Below are 20600 nucleotides of genomic sequence, written 5' to 3' on the forward strand. Positions count from 1 at the left end.
CTGCTCTCCGTGATCCAACCAAAACAAACCCCAGCGTGCAGTCCCGGATTGCAACGAACGAAATGGCATAGATGCCCTAGCGGCAACTGCTAGCAAAAAGACTAAGTTTTCACTCTAATGGCATATAAAACAACATAATGCTATTCCACATCCCACCAGAATGAAAACAATGGGAACCTTCTCTGGTTACACCTCCGAGGCTTCTACAATTTGCAAGCCATACGGATGCTGAGACTAAGGAAGATGAGGGAATTCTACAATTTACAATTCACGTCCCATCTGCTCAGCGCGGTGTAACCAGAGAAGGTTCCCATTGTTTTCATTCTGGTGGGATGTGGAATAGCATTATGTTGTTTTATATGCCATTAGAGTGAAAACTTAGTCTTTTTGCTAGCAGTTGCCGCTAGGACATCTATACCATTTCGTTCGTTGCAATCCGGGACTGCACGCTGGGGTTTGTTTTGGTTGGATCAGGGAGAGCAGCATATGTGCCTCCTGATGAGAGACTAATAAATTTCGAAACCGGTAGAGGTGCTTGCAGCACTCTCTGATTGGACTGGAATATGGTTCGGCTGTATTTTCGTTTTGCAACGAAATTGAAAATGGTTAAGTATTCATTTTTGATTTACATTTACTCTGTGTGGAGTATGAAGGGAACCATTCTCGTTGGAACTTTACCGCGCTGGGCAGATGGGACGTGAATTGTAAATTGTAGAATTCCCTCATCTTCCTTAGTCTCAGCATCCGTATGGCTTGCAAATTGTAGAAGCCTCGGAGGTGTAACCAGAGAAGGTTCCCATTGTTTTCATTCTGGTGGGATGTGGAATAGCATTATGTTGTTTTATATGCCATTAGAGTGAAAACTTAGTCTTTTTGCTAGCAGTTGCCGCTAGGGCATCTATGCCATTTCGTTCGTTGCAATCCGGGACTGCACGCTGGGGTTTGTTTTGGTTGGATCAGGGAGAGCAGCATATGTGCCTCCTGATGAGAGACTAATAAGTTTCGAAACCGGTAGAGGTGCTTGCAGTACTCTCTGATTGGAGTGGAATATGGTTCGGCTGTATTTTCGTTTTGCAACGAAATTGAAAATGGTTATTCATATTTGTAAATTAAATTCTTTAAAAATTGGTGAAATTATTTTGTCTAACTTTCCTGAAGCAGACTATATGATTTCCAGTATAGAAGCCAAAAATAGAATTAGAGTAAAATGCTAAGATTATAAAACTGCAAATAATCTTATTAAAAACAAATCTCTGGAAATTTTTAAATCAAATAATTTAGATCTTTATATTCCAAAATTTATTTTACACAGACAAGGAGTTATTAGAGACATATACATAGATTTCTCTGAAGAGTATATAAAAAATAAAATAAAACAGCATGATAGTCATTGTATATTTGAAATTACAAACGTTAAAAGAATTACGCGTAAATTAGAAAAAATTGTCAATGAGGAAAAAATTGTCGAATATGTCCCTACTAAATCTTGTATTGTGACCTTTAAATCGCAAACTTTACCTAAATATGTAGTCATAAATAAGGTTATTAAAGAAATTGAAGTGTATAAGCAAAAAGTTCTGTTATGTTTCAACTGTCTTAGGTACGGGCACCTAGGAAATCAGTGTAGGAGTCAGCCAAGATGTAACAGATGCCAAGAACCTCATAATTCTAAGAATTGTACTAAAGTTGAGTTCACGCAAGTATGTTTCAGCTGTAAGGGGAATCACTTGACTACGAATTTAAGCGCGTGTCCAGAATTTACACGACAAAAGTTAATAAAAGAGACGATGGGTTTAACAAACGTTAATTTTTACGATGCAAATAAAAATATACCAAAGAATTCTTATGCTAGTATTGTTAGAACCAATGTAACAAACAATGATACAAATTTTTCACAAAATTCACAACCTTCTACTTCTGCCCAAGGAAATAACTTTGCTAAATTTATATTTAGTCCCCACACCAACACCAGTAGGCCAAATAAAAGGCAAAAGCCAAATAGTCCAGACCCAACGGATATAGCCAGAAAAGAAATAATATCTGTAGTTTCCCCTCCAAAACATTCTGAGGGAATAGTTAAAAGTCAATTCTACCAACAAAACTTAAACGTTGCAGATTCACAGTCAGAAGAGTTAGATTCTTCTGTAATAAATGTCATTTTAGAATCAGTTCTTGCAATTGTTAATTCAATTAAACAAAATAATAATTTTAATATTTCAAAATCTGATGTAATTCAGTTAATTAGTAACCATTTTAACCAAAATTTAACATCAAATCGCAGGCCTAACTAAAATAAAGATATTACAATGGAACTGTCGCTCGGCAGTTGCTAATAAACAGAATTTAGAATATTTACTTCATCAGAATGACATCAGTATAGCTCTATTATCCGAATCCTGGTTTAAACCGGGAAAATATTATAATTTTAAAGAATTTAATTGTTTTCGAGCTGATCGCCCTGATGGATACGGTGGATGTGCCATCCTTTTGAAATCTAACATAAAGTGTGAAGAAATCATTTTTCCAAATACGTATTCCTTTACATATAAATGTATTTCAATTAAAATTTCACCTTTCAGAAAACCTTTACATATAATTTCTCTATATAATGAACCCAATAATAAAGTTTCAATTCAACAATGGATAAATTTTTTAGAAAATATATCAAAACCATTTATAATAGGAGGCGATTTTAACGCACCCAACTTGGCGTGGGGCTGTGAAGATGATGATAGATTAGGTAAAGATCTTCTGGATGCTATAAAATATTGTAATTTAGAATATTTAAACGATGGGTCTCCCACTCTCGCTATTTCGAAAAAACCTTCTGCTGTAGACTTAACCATTTGTTCCCGAGATATTGCCTCTTATTTCCATTGGAATACTCTACAAGAACCTCATGGATCTGATCATGTGCCAATCATTATTTCATCACAAAGTTTCTCCGCAACAGAAGCCACATCCAGTAGAAAACATAGAATATGGAACCTTAGCAGAGCCAATTGGACGACTTATGCCAGTACTTTGGAAACAATGGAAGTTCCATCAATGTACGAAGAATTGTTAACACATATAAACCAGGCAGCCAACATCGCTATTCCAAAATATTCCTCCATTAACGAAAAAAACAGAAGCCATATTCCGAAACCATGGTGGAATAATCATTGTCAACGAGCAGCTGAAAGTAGAAAACATGCGTTCATTAATTATAAACAGAATCCAACGCTCCAAAATCTGATAGAGTATAAACGACTTGACGCTGTTGCAAAGAAAATCTTCAAACAGAAAAAAAAAAGAAGAATTGGATTGATTTTTGCGAAAGCCTAAACTCAAGAACACCATTAAAGATGTCTGGCGAAAAGTGAATTGTTTTAAAAACCGCAAACAAGCCAACAGAGTACCTATTGATCCAGAAGATACATGGTTGCAAGATTTCCACAGAAAAATTGCTCCGGCATGGGTTCCAAATGACGACACCCTACAAGATCATATTCAAACAGTATCCAGACAAAACCACAATTTTGACGAAAATTTTCATCTATGGGAATTGCATCGAGCCCTTGAACAAAGAAATAATACTTCTCCAGGTATAGACAATGTGTCATATTCGCTGTTGTACAACTTACCGATTGAACATAAAATTTCACTACTAAACATTTTCAACAATATTTGGACAAATAAGATACCAGTACCAAATAGTTGGAAAGAATACTTGATAATTCCTATTAAAAAACCTGGAAAACCAGACCGTGATCCAAGTTCTTACCGACCTATCTCCTTGTCTTCATGTCTTTTAAAAACATTCGAAAGAATAATTAAAAATAGATTTGAACATTGGTTAGAACACGATGGTATACTTCCAAGATCCCAGTATCCTTTTGCATACTCTGCAGCTCTAGTAACTGCAGCTCTAGTTACGTCAATTCAGCTTAACTTTACATGAAATAAGTCTACAGCAGCTGCGTTCCTTGACATTTCCGATGCTTTTGATAATGTTAATTTAGACATTCTTTACAAAAAAATGTTGTATATTGGAATCCCTAGTTCATTTGCCCTCTTTTTAAAATCTTTATATTTCAACAGATTAACTTATTTAAAAATTAATAATGATGAATTTTCATATCCTCGACTAACTAATATTGGATTGCCACAGGGGAGTATTTTAAGCCTGATTTTATACATCTTGTACAACATAGATCTTGAAGTTAGTATACTTAACCATACAAAAATTCTTCAATATGCTGATGATGTTGTTTTATATACAGAAGAAAAATTGTTAAGTAGATGTGAGGATAATTTAAAAGTCGCATTAGAAATCGTAAATCAGTGCTATGAAGAAGTAGGATTATCAATTTCTGACATAAAAACTGAGGTGTGTTACTTTACAAAAAAGCATAGAGTTCCACAAGGCAATCTTATTATTGGAAAATTTAATTTTCCTATTAAAAGCTGTATTAAGTATCTTGGTACCTATCTAGACAGGAAATTGTCATGGAAAGATCACATTCATCATATTGTTAAAAAATCAGAAAACTCAATAAATATTTTAAGAGCTTTCTGTAAAACAAATTGGGGAGCCGACCCAAATATCGCTTTGATGTTTTACCGTAACATGATCAGGCCCATTTTCGACTATAGCTGTCATTTATTTGGATCAGCGACCAATACACTTCTAAATAAACTTGAAATTCAAAAAAATAAATGTTTGAGATTATGCCTAGGTTATTTAAAATCCACTCCAGTCCAAATAATGGAAAATGAAGCAGTGGAACCTCCATTGCATTTACGCCGGCAATTTCTCAGTGATAAATTTACAACTCGAATTCTGTCCAAAAAATGTAAATACCTTCAAGATCTACATGAGCTATCAGTTTTAGACCTCACTCATAGGTACTGGAGAAATAAAAAATCTATACCTTTGGTAGAAAGTTATCTAAGTACGGTAAAGTACAGTGACGTTATCTATAAAAGCCAAATTTCGCCTTACTACACTGAAATGACAAAAACATTATTTTCTAACAAGGTTAAAACATGTTATTTAAACTCACATTTACCCCCAAATATGTTTGATATACTTATTAAAGAAAAATGGTCAAATTTTCAGTACATATTTACCGATGGGTCAAAAGACGCAAATGGAACGGGCTGTGCAGTGTTCCACGAAAATAAAAATTACCATTATCAATATAGCCTACCTATTGAATGCTCAATATACACAGCAGAAATGATAGCAGTAATGTTTGCTGTTCAGTATGTACTACTGAATCCAACTAGTAATTATTATGTTATATTTACTGACAGTAAAAGCGTGGTGGACAGATTGAGTAACATTCAAACAGTCAAACATATAAACCACATTGAATTGAATATTCTTAAAACCCTGTTTGAAACTATACAATTGGGAGTAAATGTAACAATTGCTTGGATTAAGGGCCATTTTGGAATAAAAGGCAATGAAATAGTTGACAATTTTGCTAAATCAGCTTATATGATCGGAGAAAAAATAAACAAAAATTTAATTCCAGCTTCAAATATCGATACTTTTAGCAGACAAAAACTTAAAAATAATTGGCAAATGTATTACAGAGAATGTAATACTGGCTCAAATTTTGCTCATTGTAACCCTAGGATATTCTCAGGAAGATGGTGTTACACAGAATATAATAGACATTTTATAAAGACCATTAATTGGCTGAGAGCCAATCATGCTCTAACGCCATCTTACATGCATAGAATCGGCTTGTCAGATACTCCTAATTGTACTTTTGGCAAAATCGGAGATCTAATACATGTCATATTAGAATGTCATTTACAAATAAATAATATAAACGACCTTTATAAGGAATTAAAAAATTTAAAATCTTTTTTCCCAATAAACCTTAATACTTTAATATTTACAAATTATATGGAAATTCTTCATCTCATTTATAAACAAGTTAAATTATGTAAATGGAGACCGGTCCTGCATCGATAACTATAATGTTGTATTCAATGTGGGCTCCGAATATTTTTAATATTAACAAAGTTTAATATAAGTTATAAATTGTGAATCTCAGTGATATATGGAAATAAACTGTAAGTGTACAAACTCGTTACATAATATCCAGTTAAATTAGCATTAAAGTCTGCAAATTGCAATTATTTGTTATTGTTGTCAATAAACAAATCCAGTTTTACCAGCAAAATAACCGCTTTTAGTAAAGACCCATATACCTGTTTTTGCAGGTGTACAGGGTCGGACTTACTTTTCACTTAACGTTTATCCAAATTTCGAAATTAGTTCAAACATGGAATCACACAACAGTTCTACAATACAAGACCATCAAAGTCAAATAAACGCACCACAGTCATACTCTTTGGCAGCGTCGGGAGTGCAATTTCCTTTAAAGTCCCAAGGAATTATCTTTAGTGCCTTAGAAAACACCAAACTTCAAGACTACCTTCTCCCGCTTGGAAATATAATTCAACCGAAAAATATAATCTTCTCTTCTAGATTATCTAATAATCGCATATGTATGTATTTATCCAATAAACAAATGGTGGATGATTTTATGAATAATCATGGTCAAATAGAAATACAAGGTGAAATTGTCAGAGCGAGAAGGTTAGTTACACCAGCGGAACGACTTGTGCTCTCCGGCGTATGTCCTTCAATACCGCACGACTTGCTAATCAATGAGTTACAAAAAATCGGCATAGTTCCTGTCTCCCCCATGACATTCCTCAAAATTAGTGCTTCTATGCCTGAGTACAATCACATCCTTAGTTTTAGAAGACAAATCTATATCAGTTCTCACAGTCTAACACTACCAGAGACATTTACTCTTGTTTTTGACAACACGATATATAGAATATTCATTTCTCAAGACAGTTTAGTTTGCTTTAGATGCAAGAAGCCAGGTCACATTGCATCCCAGTGCTCCGAACCACTAGCTCAACTAAACACTAACCAAAACAATGAAGCATCGATATCCAGCGCAACAAATATATCTTCGCAAGCACCCAATGATACAAACCCTTCTCAGTGTGAACAAATGTCTATTTCTAATGTCCCGGAGATACCAAACAAAGTAGATGCATTAAATAAGGACAGTCACATAATCAATCAACCAAAACGTAACTTTGATGAAATTATTTCACCTGAAGCAGACCCATCTTCAAAAGAACGTAACATTTCTCCACCGCCTAAAGTCCAAGCAAAATCTAAAAAAGCTAAAATTAGTTCAGCAAGCACTTCTGAACGCTCATTTTCTCTCTTACTTGACCCTGCCAAAAACTTCATAGAAAATCACCCTCTACCTTTCCCTCTAAACTTTGATCAACTTGACATGCTCCTAACGAATATCACGGGATCAACAGATCATATAGCCACGATTAAAGAATATACCACAGACCTAGAAGCCTTAACCGAGATGCTCATTGAAGTTTACCCCCATTTAAAGGAAAGATCTATAAAACGCAAAATCACGCCCTTAAGGAAAAAAATTCATAAATACCTTGGTAGTGAGGAGGCATCGGACTGGGAAAGTGACACATCTCAATTAAGTCAACATTAAGATTTAAGTTTCTACTTCAAAAGAATATTGATGGATTTATCCATCGCCTAGCTATGCTCCAACATCTTTCTCTAAATTCCAGCATCTATACTGCAGAGCTCTTTGGTTTGTTTAAAGCCATCAAACGTGTAAATATTAAAAACCTCCCCTGTTGTCTAGTCCTTTCCGACTCTCTTAGCATAGTCAAAGCTATGCAAAATATATACCACAAACACCCCATTGAGAAAAGAATCAAGGCCGAACTAATGGAAGCTCAAGAAAGTTTCAGAAGAATCTTCCTGTGGATACCATCTCACATAGGCATAGAAGGATATAGGAACAAGCAGAGTACTAGTGCGCGTAACGCTATCACTAATGATGTATCAGAAAGAGAGTGTCGGAGTGTCGCTAGCGATATGAAAGTTCATTTCAAAAATAAAGTGTTAGTGCGTGGAATCCAATTATTGCTCCAAAGGTTTAATTGTTTACAAATTGTAATTAATGTTTACCAATTTTTGATTTAATATTGTTACAAATGTTACACAAATGTCGCTAATAACCTTCGGGTGGATGCGACTTTGTCTTTCTTAAATAAAAAAAAAAATTATGTAAATACAAGTTGTAAATGTAATATATACCTACTAACTAGGCATAATTTGTTAATGTGGTTTGAAAAAATTAAAAAAAAGAAAAAAATATATAAAAAACACATAGTAAAATAATAACAAAAAAAAAAATAAAAAAAAATAAAAAAAATGAAACAAAAATAAAAAAGAGAAGAAAAATAAAAAAGAGAGTAAAAAAAGTGTTTAGCACAAATTAAAATATATATTAAAAAAACAGTAAAATAATTAAAAAAAAATAAAAAAAAGCAACACAATGTACCTATGTATCTAAAAATAATATTGTAGTATGTACTTATGTTATGAAATAAGAAATTTATGACTATGAATCTGCAATCAATCACAAACAAGTCTGGCTAATTGGCTGTGCCAAAGCCATTTTTCAAAAAAAAAGAACAAAACTAAAACTACACGTTTCGATCTTGCAGCACGCAATTGTGACACTCTGATTAATTGTCTTTGTAGCAAATTCTAAAAAGTGCCTCTGGATGAGCGCGAATTTCTATTAAATCGAAGAGGTCCCAGAAAAATGGTGATAAGCTCGATTGATAGGGAAAACAAAAACAAATATAATCAGAGAGAACAACGGTAAAAGAAGAAAGTTACCGACGCAAAGACAAAACTTTAGCTCAAGTAAAAAAACAGTACCAAGTGTTATGGTCAATCGATCGTGGAAGAACACATAACACTTGTGCATGGACCAGGGTCGAAATATTTCGGATATGGGTATCCGCTCTCTGGTATATTAGAAAATATCAAATCCAGCTATTGCATGTGACGAAACAGTCGTAAATACTGGAGCTAAAGGTGATGTAATACGGCTGTTAGAAGAAAGAAGTTTGCCAGTGACCAAATCAAAAAATGTGAGGGTCTTCAAACTTTCTCCTATAAAAAATTTGATTCAAACGACTACTTTGAGTTAATTAACTAACAAGAATAACAGCTTACAGAACCACCTATATTCTCTAGATTTTCGAGTGACAATCTGCGAGATTTTATTAAGAATCCTAACTTAGACCCTTTTAACATTGAGATTAAAAAAGATCACTGCCACAAACAATGTGTAGAACGATGTGTCAAGCTTGTGACACAAGCTTCTCTAGCAGTTTGTGGAGCGTATCCGAGGGATGGATTTATAAAAACTCGAATTGATTCCAGAAAAACTATGTCTCACTTTAATGCTAAATCGGAAGACATCTTCGAATAGATTTCTTTTACCATATTTTTTGTAATATTTATATACCTAATTTTGTACTTTGCTTTATATTTATTTTAGTATTAAAAAACTTGGGTGACGTCAGGGAGACGGATAAGTTAGGCTATTTTGTTATAAAAAGAATGTTTTAGTATACTTTTGTTAAGTAAAGTTTTTAATTGCCTTGTGAAACCAGAAAATATTTTCCAATTTAAACCGAATTTATTTATTCAAGTTATATAAGGTATTACATTTCTCTTACAAAAAAATTTGCATATTAATGTATTTTTTCTAATTATTAGTTGCCGTGGGGGGCAGAAAATATTTTTTTATTTCAACGCAATTTTACAAAACTACTAAATAGTGTGTTAGGCAACTTTTGTGAGCTATTACATTTTCGTTTCGAAATAAAAATTTTTTTTATCTGTTAACATTTTTTCAAAATTTTTAATTGTCTTGGGGGGGGGGGCAGAAGATATTTTCCAATTTCGAAAAAATTATAATAGTTGATTGGGCAACTTTTGCGAGGTATTACTTTTCCATCGCAAAAAAAAATTTTTTTCGCCTTTTTCGATGCACCCTAATACCTCTGTAGTTTTCCGACTGCTTTTTTCTCCTTTTTTAAATAGTAAAATCAGTTTGTTTATTCTCTATTTGTCCGGTATTTTATTTTGATTTATGATGTTGTTAATAATTGTTCTGTCATTGCTGCTTCACAATATTTCAGTAATTCGTTTGGTATTCCATCCTTACCTGCAGCTTTTCTGTTCTTCAGCTTTTTAATTGGTTTTCGAACTTCCTGTGTATTTATATTAACATCTTCATTTGTGGTAATTTCTGGTGTTTCCAGTTCTAGCGTCATTTGTTTGTCCTCTACATGGAGCTTTTTTAGATAGTCAATCCACGTATCATTTGTTATGTGTTTTGGTTCTATTAGTTTTTTACCTCCGTTCCTTGACCTCTTATAAAGCGTCATATTTTCTTTTACAGGCCATAAAAATCATGTTCCAGTTCTTTCGAAAAACGTTCCCAGTGACCACTTTTTATTCTTCTTATGACTGAATGTGCTTCATTATTGTACATTTAAATTATCTTTTTCGCCACTTTTGTATTTTACAAACAAAATCGTTTAAATCTGTTCGTCGATTTACCCAGAAGCCAACTACGTAATAAACACACTATTCTAAAGAACTTTTAGACTTGTAACTGGTAAATTTTAATCACCAACTGGGATTAATTTACCTAGTTTGCGCCCACCATCATCCGGTACATTCTTAAAAAGAATATTCGGATTAACTTTGTTGTCTGACAAAATTAGTCTTTGTGTTTAGGCTTATAATGATGCCGGTTACTTGGTGTATTTTAAGTGAGATTTAGTTTCTGGACAAATAAGTAAGATACGTCAAATTTGCCCTCAATTTGTTATAGCATAGAATATTATCGAATAAGTTGATATTCCAAGAACTAAAAGGTGGTAAAAAAATTTAAAATTTGACAGAACAGTAATTGTATCATTCTATCATTTATTACCAGAGAACGGCAGTTCTCGCCAGTGGCGCACACCTACACCCCCTACACGCGACACTATATATACAAGAAATTTTCAATCTGTTTTTCATTCTCGTTCCCAAATCTCCCAAAAGCTTCGAAAATTTAAGACCGACCTTTGCGGCTACTAATAGAAGCGATCATTACCTTTCCAACGCATGTCTAATTTTGAAAATCGGTTATACTGTTCAAAAGATTCCGAGCGCAGAAATATGAGTTAATTTTTATTTAAAAAAGAGAAAATGTTTGTGGATACTCGTATGTATGTATTTATTGTATGTATGTATGTGTGTGGAAAATTTAAACCGATCTGAATTTTTTTTCTGTGTTTGAAGAGGGGGTGAGGGCCGATTCAGAACCGGTGTAGTTTGTGAGTTTTGACTACCCATAAGCCAGCTATAGGACTTGGTAAGTACAAAACGGCATATTTTTTGGCGGTATATATCTTCGGTTCAAGAAGAGACAGGAGAACAGTAAATGCTTCAAATCAATAGCGTTGAGTTTCAAATGCTGTCTAAGCTGTCAGGATCAGACATACACACGTCTCAGTATAGCCGAAAAACTGAAAAACTAAACTTTGAAAATTTTGGCGACAAAGGCGACCACTTATAAAGCTTAACGTGTAATCGAGAAACATTGCATTCAACTTTATACATTTAATTTATAAATAACTTTGAAAAACTCAGTGGCGGCTCGTACCACTTTAAGAAGGTAGTGCCACAACTCGGGCAGCCGCCAAAATTTTTAGTGACGGATTCACGATATTGTCAAAAAAAGGTATACTGACAACAAAAACTAAAAAAAAAATATGCGCGGATACTTTTATCTATATCTTAAGTTTATTGATCTGAGGTGCCAAGCAATTGTCCAACATTGATCAAAACAGTTCCGTGAATTAATTAATAATAAAAACCTCTTAACCTACCACCAGCATTTACTGCTGATAGTGCTTGAAAATTGTTATTACGATTTAGTCTCTATTTACCAATTTATAAAAATAATACTATTTCATTATTCACACACATGCACAAATTTTTGTAATGTCACTTTTAAAGTTTACGATGTATGAAGTTCATTCTTCTATTTTTTGGTTGCAAAGTTTTCAATGACTTTATAATTAAAATTATCAATACAATTTACAAAATGCTTTTCTGCAGATAGCATACCTAAAGCACTAGGTTTCGATGTAAACATCGAAAAACAGCGTTCTGCTTCAGATGTTGATATAGGAATGGTAACTAAAATACTTAAAAGTTTAATAGTTTCTTCAAATGTGCTTTTTAAACCTTCCCTCTACAATAAAACTGATAGCGAAACAGCCCCAGAGGTAGTACTTAATTCGTCTCGCTAATACAGTACCTACTTCTAATTCAGTTTTAAACCGAGTTTGCTTAAAAATTAAAATTGTCTCCATGGTTCATTAAGAAATGATTCGGAGAACTGATGCTTATAAGCAGAAAACATCTCGGACATAAATAAATTAGAAGCAACTAAATGTCCGGAGAAGGTAGACCTTTAGATCTGGTACTTTGAATAGTATGAACCATTAAGTATTTGTCTAATTCGGCGCTAAAATTGACCAGCTCCTTAAATATACCTCTATTTTCTGAATTTTCTTTTTCGTCGTGACCTCTTAAAGCTAACTCGAAAGCTCCACAACACCTTATAACATTTGTAGTTTTTTTTCTAGCGAAAAACCACCAAAAAATTTTTTAAAATACTAATCTTTATTGTCAATTATTAATAAATTAAACTTAATAAATAATCAAAATATTATCAAATACCCACGATCATGATGCACTAAAAGTTTAATTATAAATACAAAAACTTTTTAACAGAAAATATACATAATAAAAGCGTCAAACCAGCACGTAAAGAAACTCAAAATAAATAGACCTGGCTTCATACCCTCGTGCCTGGCACAGAGATTCTAATGTTAAGGTATACTAAGGGCCAATTTCTCATATCGAGTTCAACTCCAGTTTAACCTGAACTTCTAGTAAACGTCAGTTTAAAGTCAAAATCGTCTTTCTCAATTCACGTTCAACCGATGGCAGTTTAAACTTGAACGATGCTTGAACGGTGGAATTCGGCCGTTCAAAGATTTCAGAACTCAGTTCAGATGATTCCATGGACTACGCATGCGTTGTATTAACACGAAACGCTGTCATAATATAAATATATCCTATTTTATTATATGAAGCCTAACGATAAACGATAACATTATTTTTGTTTTTATAATATTTATTTATAATTATTAAAATGACTATTTGACTATAAATACTTAAATTTAACTTTATTCAAAAACAGCATAAAAATGGTAGTTCAAAATGGCGACAGTTTTTTACCTTTTGCCATCTATTGGCATTTCTCGAAAGCTGTAGAACGAGCGCTGACATGAACGCGCAATGAGAAATGCATTTCAAACAAAACCACAGATCACGGGTGAACCTGGTTCAACTGAACCAGAGATTAACGCAGGTATGAGAAATCGACCCTTATAGTCCAATATAGCTCTTTCTCTGTCACTTACATATAATGCTCGTAAAATCTTTCTCTCTTTGCTCGTGCCAGTACTGACTTCGGCGCGAAGGAGATTCTCCTGTCGAATACTCTCCGCTGTCGGCAGGGATTGTATTGCGCCCATAGTTGCCATATTTTATATAATTTATGAAGATCAAAAGAAATACACACAAAAAAATTAATAGGAATTAAAAAGTTTTGAACATAAAAAATATGTTTATGGATAGTTAGCAAGGTAGTGCCATGGCTCTATGGCACTACCTCACGGGCCGCCACTGGAAAAACTCCTGATACAAGATTAAAATACTGCTAAACGCCGTAAAAATGAGTGGCGCATACAATATTCCAGCTACAAAAGATCTGATATGAATATTACGTGGCGCGAAAATGTATTTTCATTTTGATGCAAAACAAAATTCTAGTTTTATTTTAAAAAATGTTTTCATAATATTTGCCCAATTTGAACTATAACGCGCCACAAAAGAGTAACTTTGATACATTTTGAATTTTGTAACTCTTTTGTGGCGCGTTTATTTCAAATTTAGCAAATATTATCAAAAAATCTTTTAAAATAAAACTAGAATTCTGTCTTGCATCAAAATGAAAATACATTTTCGCGCCACGTAATATTCATATCAGATCTTTTGTAGCTGGAATATTGTATGCGCCACTCATTTTTACGGCGTTTAGCGGTATTTTATTCTTGTTTATTTATTCTGTGAATTACTCCGCATGTACATATTGAAACTTCGTAATTAAACTGAAATTTTGTAATTATATATACCTAGGTATATAAGGGTGCGTTCACTATGGAGACCATCGCATCGTATCCTAGCCTAGAGCTTAGTATCCTACTCTTCATTTTGGTGAACGCTCGCATTTAAAATAATGCATCTGGCGATCGATAGTATGGTACGAGCAGTACGAGGGATACCAGGGAGTAAGGGTCGGCGCGGCGCCTCGTTGTGAGCACAAATTTACAGCGGTTTATAGCGTCCTGCGCCTTCCCGTTCCTATTTTACAGCCGCGTCGATCTGTCCAATCTCCTTGTCGTAGATCTCTTTCAAAACTACGATTTGGATTTCACTTTTCCAGGTAGTTTTTGGTCTGCCCCTTTCCTTATTTTTGGGGGTTGCCATTCCATTAACAACTTTAGGAGTCGATGTTACTCCATTCTTTGTAAATGGTCATTCCAACAAAGTTGTTTTTCTTGGATTTCTACTATTATGTTTGTTTCCTACTCATAATATCTCGTACTCGTTCATTCGTTATGTGTGACACTCTAGAAATGCAGGCCGATCTTGGCCAGACGTCCATTTCCAGTGCGAGCAATTTCTGGTCTGTTCGCTTATGAAGTTGCCAGGTTTCACATCCATACAGTACCACGCTTTGAAAGGTGCTATTATATAGATAAGTTTTCTTTTCTTTTGATATGGTTTTTGACCAAAGTAGTGAGTTCAAATCTCCTATTACTTTATTTACTCTATTTCGAATTCTGTCCTTCCACATTATTGGATTCTCGTTCCAAGCTATACACATAATCAGAGCTTGATTCGATAACCATATCATTCGTTACTTGAAACTCATTTTTCTCTCCTCCTATACACATATATTTGGGTTCTTCCAATTTTTTAGTATTATCTAAACAGCCGGTTTGTCATAAATTTTATATCATTTTTATCCTGAGCAATCACCACCTGATCGTCAGTAAAATCTAGTGTATATAATATTAAGTCGTCGTTTAGCTATATCCCCATGACAGAACATGATTTCCGCCATTTATTCAAGTTCTCATTTATGTATATAGATTTTAAACAGTGTTGGCGATAAGATGCATCCCTGTTGTAGTCCCTTATTCACCATGAAGCTATGGCATAATCTATTGTTGATTTTTATGTTTGGTTGAGTGTTGTTTTTACTAAATTTACTAAAGATATAATTATAGGTGATTTTTCCAGGACTTGCCATAATTTATATAGTGATACGGTATCACATGCCTTCGTTAGATTGACTAATAGTAGATGTATTTCTCTGTCTCTGACTACTTTTTTTGAGTTGGTTGAGCGTGAAGATGTGGTTTATACAGGATCTTCCTGCTCAGAATCCTGCTTGTTGTTCGATCTCTAAAGGTGCATATTCATTTTCTTTTAGAGTTTTTAAAGTTTTCCATATAGTGTGCTGAAGGTGCTGGTTACAGTAATACAGCGATAGTTCTTGCATCCTTCCTTGTTACCTTTTTTACATATTGGAGTTATTCATCCGATGGCCCGGATAGCTCTCAGGCGGTAGTATGTCTGACTTCCACGCAGGTAGGCCGGGGTTCGATTCCCAGTGCCGCGCCGGCGAGAACGTCTAGACATTTTTCCAGGTCGACTTAGCCTGAATAAAATGAGTACCTTGGGTGAAACCAGGGGTAATAATGGGCGGTTGAAGCGTAATACTGGCCCTGCTACCTTCCTTGTATACCGTAGGCCCTAGATATAGCAGACTACCCTGCTAGTGCAGTGGTATAAAACGGGAGACTATTATTATGAGTTATCCACCCGTTTTTTGCAAATTTCTGGTATGTTTTCTCCGTTAGTGTAGTTGTTGAAAATTAAGGTAAGAAAATGTAAGAAACTTTGATCAATTGTGCAGTTTCCTTTTTTATAAGTTCCGGCAGGATTCCTTGTGAGCCACAAGCTTTTTTATTTTTTCCTGATTAAATTTTATCATTCTCTCAACGAATTCATCATTTAATTCTACCTATAGCCCATTAAAATTGTTGTGCTTAGGTGCTGTGTTTATGTATTCTTATCCACTTCTTCTTTAAATAAATGAAAATATTATTTTCCACTTCGATATAAATGAGTCAGATTAAATAAATTATTAGAAGAATTTTTTAATAAGCAACAACATTTTTGTTTAATTTATTATTATTTTTTTTATTTTGACAACGGCATCCGATTTGGACGTCGAAACATTAATAAAATCATTTTTTTAGTAAAATTGTGGCTTATTTCTCATTAAAAATACACTGGGGTGCAAAATTAACCGGACACCTTAAAGATGGGTCATTTTTGATGTCTCGAATTTCCTAAACCTGTTGTCCGATTTAAGTGATATTTTAATATATTATAGCCTTATTCTTTAACAATATCGCTGTAATAGCATTGCTGCTAATGAGTTAAATTTTCATTGTATACCGAGTGTACCAATCAAACTGTGTTTTTTATACTAAAATACTGAAATTAACATCCAACTATAGCCTCATGTGTTCTCAACATTTTGGTTTTTGATTCATTCGCTTACATTAGACCATAAAAAAGTTAGGTACTTTAACAATTAGCCATGATTTTCATCAATACAGGATGTTTTTAAATAAGTAATGCAAACTTTAAGGGATAATTCTGCATGAAAAATAATGGCAGTTTGCTTTATAAACAGTATGTCTGCAAATGCTTCGTTTCCGAGATAGGGGGTGTTGGAATTTTTCTTACAAACTGACGATTTATTTATTGTTTTAAAACCGGTTGAGATATGCAAATGAAATTTGGTGGGTTTTAAGACGACGTAGTTATTGCACATTTCTTGACATACAAGAAAGAATATAAGAATTTAATATTCACCATTGGCGCGCATACGGGTAATAACGGCTCATATTGCCCGCATGCGCGCCAATGGTGAATATTAAATTCTTAATTGTATGTCAAAAAATGTGCAATAACAACTTATTAAAACCCACCAAATTTCATATGCATATATCAACCGGTTTTAAAGCAATAAATAAATCGTCAATTTGTAAGAAAAATTTCAACACCCTACATCTCAGAAACAAAGCATTTGCGGACATAGGTTTATAAAGCAAACTGTCATTATTTTTTCATTTAGAAATACCCCTTGAAGTTTGCCATACTTATTTAAAAACACCCTGTATTGATGAAAACATGGCTAAATGTTAAAGTACCTAACTTTTTTATGGTCCAACATAAGCGAATGAATCAAATAACACAATGTTGAAAAATCATGAGACTATGGTTGAGTTTTGATTTGATTATTTTGTACATGCTAGAATATTCCACAGGGTGATGGGAAATTTGAGATAAAAACACAGTTTCATTGGTACACCCGGTATACAATGAAAATTTAACTCTTTAGCGACAATGCTATTACAGCGATATTGTTAAAGAATAAGACTATAACATATTAAATCACTTAAATCGGACAACAGGTTTAGGAAATTCGAGACATCAAGAATGACCCATTTTGAAGGTGTCCGGTTAATTTTGCACCCAGTGTAGTTATTTACTTTTTCTTTGTAGTAGGTTTTCAATTTCTTTAGATCAATAATTTGAAGGTTTATATTATTTATGTAATCACTTCTTAAATTTCGAATGAACCTCCAAGCTGCTGAGGATCTGCTTCCACCAAGGAACATTCAACTTCCTTTCATCTCTCTTCTCAGGTATCGTTCTTATTCTTTGTTAACATTTTTTATATCTGGTTAATTCTTCGCGGTATTGGGTTTTATCATATGTGTTTTGTGATTTCAACCATTTACGATAATTCTGTTGTTTTATTGGTTTCTGTTGTTCAAGTTGATCTGTCCAGCCTATCTTGTTATTTTTCCTGGTATTTCTTATCTCCCCCATACCTATTGCTTCACTGGATGGTTCCTTAATCTCAAATGTTACTTTGTTAAGTTAATTTGATTAAGTATTTGGTCCAGTCTGTTTTGGTACAGGGACCTGATGCTGTTGTCATATAGCCTTCTTCTTCGTCTTCTTCTTCTTCTGGTTCCTATCCGTTTCTGATGTTGGAAATCATATTGGCAATTATAAACTTGCTCGCTGCTGCTGGAAACAGTTCCGTTGAGGTTTTCTTAAACCATGTTCTCAACTTCCGCAGCCATGATATTCTCCTTCTACTGAGTCCTCGTTATATTATATTATATAATATATAGCCTATTTAGTTTAAATTTTAACTATTTCATTATTTATGTATTATCCTCTTTCGATATTTCATTTATTCCATGGTTAGATGGCTTAGTGGGCTGAGGCGCTCAGCACGGAGGTTCGATTCCCAGCCTGGACATCGTAAAAAGGTCAACGTCATATTATAAAATTCTATATAGAATGTAGGGATTGTTCGAATAATTAAGGTGTCCGATCAGCCTATGGAGGAATGGTACAGCAAGGAATAAGGGCGTGGTGATACTCCTTCATAGATCCCTACCTGAAGGGCGTTGACGCCTAAAAATGGTGTATATATATAGATTATTTATTTATCATCCTATTTTGATATTTCATTTATTCCATGTTTGACGGAGATTTGGACTTGAGATATTAGTAGATAATAGTCAGATCCGCATTCTACAGCTCTGTACACTCTTATGTCTTGGATTTTTCATTCTGATTCTTGCTTTTTATTATAATATAGTCTATAATCCATCGTAGTTGTCTTGTATCTTGATGCCTAGTGAACTTGTGTAGGTACTTGTGGGGATAGAAGCCGTTTAAAATTTTTAAGTTAAATTATTGGCATAGTCTAATGAGCCTTTCACCATTAGCATTGGTCACTTCTTCACCGTAATTTGCAACAATTAGGTTGTCTTTACATCTTTCTGTTCTTGCATTCAAGTCGCCAATCATTAATATCTCCCGTTCATCTTTGATTTTAGAAATCGTATCTTCTAGCTGTTGTTGGAACTCGTCTGTTTCGTTTATTATTGTGTCTGCAGAAGGGGCATATTATATCTATTACTGTGGTTCTATGTCCATGGATGTTTAAGTTGACAGTTACAATTCTTCGTTTATTGCTTCCCAATTAGTTATTTTATATTTCAGTCGGTTATAATTCTCTCGTTTACTTCTTCCCAATTTGTTATTTTATTTTTATATCTCTTATTAATAATCAATACTCCTTTGGCAGCTCTTTGACGTTTTTGCATGCCACTGAAGATGTGGATAAAATTATCAATTTCTTCTATACTTTTACCTTTTCTTTTTGTTTCAGTAAGAATGGAAACTTATATCCTTGGATGTTCCATGTATCCTAATTCATTCTCCATATTCGTTGCGGATGTCGTCGTTGTTTCTTTAGGTCCGGATTCCTAGGCTGAGTTTTTGTGGAAATTGGTAAAATACTCTAGTTAATCGAAATGACCCTCTTGTTCTGGTGGATCATTGTCAATTATTGTTGTATTCTTGTTGGGTATTCAGTATGCTCCCGCGAGCAGTCGCGCTCACTTCTGTAACGTAAGTAGTCACGCGTAGAGAAAAAATCTCACAATATAAATTTAAATACGAATTTAAACCAAATTTCTATTTTATAATATTTTTATTTACTTGTTATGTTAAAAATATCTATTTCCAACAATTTTAAAGCTAATTAGTTCTCACCAAAGCCATAAATTCCACAAAAAAAAATTAAAAAAAAAACCCATTACTACGATCTTCCTCGAGGCACTTAAGAGTGAAAAGCAATGTTGAAAAATGTTTCATCAAGTTATCACGGAAAAGTACAAAATGTGAGATTTTTTCTCACGGCGCGACTGCTCCCGGGTTAAATAACTTATCTTTGATCTCTTTAGTTGATATTTCTTCTTCTTGCTTCTTCTTCGATATTTTTTCATTTTCAAGACTTTTACTTTGATAAGACTTCGATATTTTAAACCTACGCAGCTTTCTATCCTTCCACTCTTTTTCTCTGAGATCTGTAACTGGTCTTCCACTCCGCCTTCTTCCTGGAGGTTCCCATTCCATTACTCCTTTTGATCACCGTACCAAGTGATCTATTTTTAAATTTTTTGTTATTGTTTAATATTTGATACGGTTCCATATTTTCTCCAATCTTATTCTGTCCTTCTGGTAATTTGAAAACATTTTTTCATAAAGTTCAATTAGATTATTCTTATTTCTTTCTTGACAATTAATTATAGGTATGTTAAAATATATGAATGGAAAGGCAAAAAAAAAGTTTCAAGAATTGCTCAATGAAATAATTAAAGGTAAAGAAATACTATGGAATTTGAAAACAGAAAGACAATTAGGATTGCTAGGTCACATCTATCGAATGAACAACGGAAGAATAACAAAAAAAAAGTATACAAAGTCATAGTACAAAGTCAGAGAAGAAGCGGCGAAGAGAGGACTACAATGGAATGAGATGAAACAATTGGCACAAAATAGACAATAA

At 33.8% G+C, this 20600-nt stretch overlaps 1 protein-coding gene across 2 annotated transcripts in view; it reads left to right on the top strand.

Annotated features, from left to right (window-relative positions):
• The window catches only part of LOC114329331 (sodium-dependent dopamine transporter), a 333781-nt gene that overhangs the window by 17220 nt on the left and 295961 nt on the right, over window positions 1-20600 (top strand). The window contains exon 1 of one of the 2 annotated variants that reach the window (XM_028278388.2): window positions 10686-10745. The exons of the other annotated variant lie outside the window; for it this stretch is intronic. The gene's annotated coding sequence lies outside the window, so the exon portion shown is untranslated. Of the gene's footprint in view, window positions 1-10685; window positions 10746-20600 lie in introns of those variants that run through there. 2 annotated transcript variants of the gene reach the window in all.

This window comes from Diabrotica virgifera, chromosome 4 (assembly GCF_917563875.1).
Source record: "Diabrotica virgifera virgifera chromosome 4, PGI_DIABVI_V3a".
Lineage (NCBI taxonomy): Eukaryota > Metazoa > Arthropoda > Insecta > Coleoptera > Chrysomelidae > Diabrotica > Diabrotica virgifera.